At 55.0% G+C, this 2,062-nt stretch overlaps 1 pseudogene; it reads left to right on the forward strand.

Annotated features, from left to right (window-relative positions):
- Positions 1–167: 167 nt before the first annotated feature.
- LOC126641373 (zinc finger protein 239-like) lies at positions 168–1,776 on the forward strand (annotated as a pseudogene).
- The last annotated feature ends 286 nt before the right edge of the window (positions 1,777–2,062 follow it).

The following is a 2,062-nucleotide window of genomic DNA, read 5'->3' on the forward strand; positions in this document are numbered from 1 at the left end:
GTGGAGAGACCAGAGAGGAGGAACTCCTGACTGGGGATTTTTGGGCTGAATATTAGTGTTTTGGAGGTTTTTATGGTCCCAAGATGCCTGGTGAGTTCTAGAGATTGACTTGGGCAGGAGGAACCCCCAAAGCAAGGCACTTAGCTCTTGTTTCCCCCCCACAGGATTTGTCCTTCCCAAAGCTTGGGCAGATGGAGGAGGAGGTTGCAAGGAAGAGGAAATATCCGCAGGCTCCCCAGGCAGGTGAGGAGGAAGTCAGTGCCCCTTTGGCCCTGTCTTGTGGTGCCTGTGGGGGCCAAATTTGGGGGAGATGTCCTTGGCCTTCCTTCTGGGCCAGAGGCAAATCCCCTGCCTGTCCTTCTTCCTTCCTGCCCCAGGCCCCGAGCTGAGGACGGAGAGCACAGAGGACAAATCCCCCCGGCAGAGCCTGCTGGGAGAGGCCGTTTTGAAGGGCTCCCCGGCGCAGGAAGGCAGCGGGGAGGAAAAGGCCCAGAGATGCCCCTGGAGGAGGGGCTGCAAAGCCAGCCCAGGGAGCTCTGAGGAGGAAAGACCCGTCCTGTGCCAGGAAGGCGGCCGGAGCTTGAGCCGGAGCTCCGAGCTGGTGGTCCCTGAGCAGCCTCCCAGCAGGGAGAAGCCCTTCAGGTGCTTGGAATGTGGGAAGAGCTTCAAGAAGAGCACCCAGCTCCTCAGGCACCAGCACATCCACACTGGGGAACGGCCCTACACGTGTAGGGAATGTGCAAAGAGGTTTCAGACCAGATCGCATCTCCTCAGGCATGAGCAGAGACACACAGGGGAGAGGCCCTTCCGCTGCACCGACTGTGGGAAGGGCTTCAACCAGAACTCCAACCTCGTCACCCACCGGGGCATCCACACCGGAGAGAGGCCCTACAAGTGTGGGGAGTGTGGGAAGAGCTTCAACCAGAACTCCAGCCTGATCCAACACCAGCTCATGCACACTGGGGAACGGCCCTACAAGTGCTTGCAATGTGGGAAGAGGTTTAGGACCAGCTCAAATCTCCTCCTGCATGAGCAGACACACACAGAGGAGAGGCCCTTCCGCTGCACCGACTGCGGGAAGGGCTTCAAACAGAACTCCCACCTCATCAGGCACCGGCGCATCCATACCGGGGAGAGGCCCTACAAGTGTGAGGAGTGTGGGAAAAGCTTCACCTGGAGCCGTTCCCTGACCATACACCAACGGACCCACCAGTAAGGGAAGCCCCTCGAGTGCCCCGACTGCGGGAAGAGCTTTGACCGCTGCTCCCACCCTGAGATGACCCCCCTGATGGTGAGGCAACCCCTGGAGTCCAGTGACTGTCAGTTCACCCCTTTCTACCAGAAAGGGCCAGTCCCCTTTGCCAGGGGCATTTTCTGCCAATAGAACCCTTCTTGGGGGTGTGTGAAGATTCCTACCTTGGCTGGGACCCATCAAGGTCACTGCTGGAGATTGAGAGCAGAGATCTCCCCACGAGCGTTGGTCTGGGGGAGTTCCATCCATCTCTGATTCATAATTCTTGCTTTGGTGCCAGCTTGAGTAGAATTGCTTCAACAATTGCTTTAGTGTAGAGCACTGTCCTATCTTATGCTTTCCTACTGGTAGTTGTGGGGTTTCTATTGTGCAGTAAATGATTCTGAATGAAGATCTTTTGTCTGATCATTTGTAACCTTAAAGAAGTCATTTCTATCAATAGATGTGATTTGCCACCCTTAAAACCTGGGAAACAAAAGTGGTTCAGTCCCACCTCTGTAATTCCTCTAATCTGAACCTGTTGGCAAAACCTAAGGCTGAGATTGGATCCAGCAGCTCCAGCACCCCAGAGGAAGTTGGGAGCTCAGAGGGGCACCCACCTTTCCTACCCCTTTGTGCCCAAAGACCCCCATGGGACCATCGGACCCACTGGACCATCCAGACCATTTCCCCTTTTCCACCCTGCTCCCGTTCTTCCCATCTTTCCATGGTCCCCTGCTACAATCTGCTTAAATATTGCAGAAAGAACTAGAGATTCAAATATTCCCTTGAGCAAAATAAAAACTCACACATGTTATCTGTTGATACCTT

The sequence above is a fragment of the Myiozetetes cayanensis genome, unplaced genomic scaffold (assembly GCF_022539395.1).
Source record: "Myiozetetes cayanensis isolate MyiCay16 unplaced genomic scaffold, myiCay2020 scf208, whole genome shotgun sequence".
Lineage (NCBI taxonomy): Eukaryota > Metazoa > Chordata > Aves > Passeriformes > Tyrannidae > Myiozetetes > Myiozetetes cayanensis.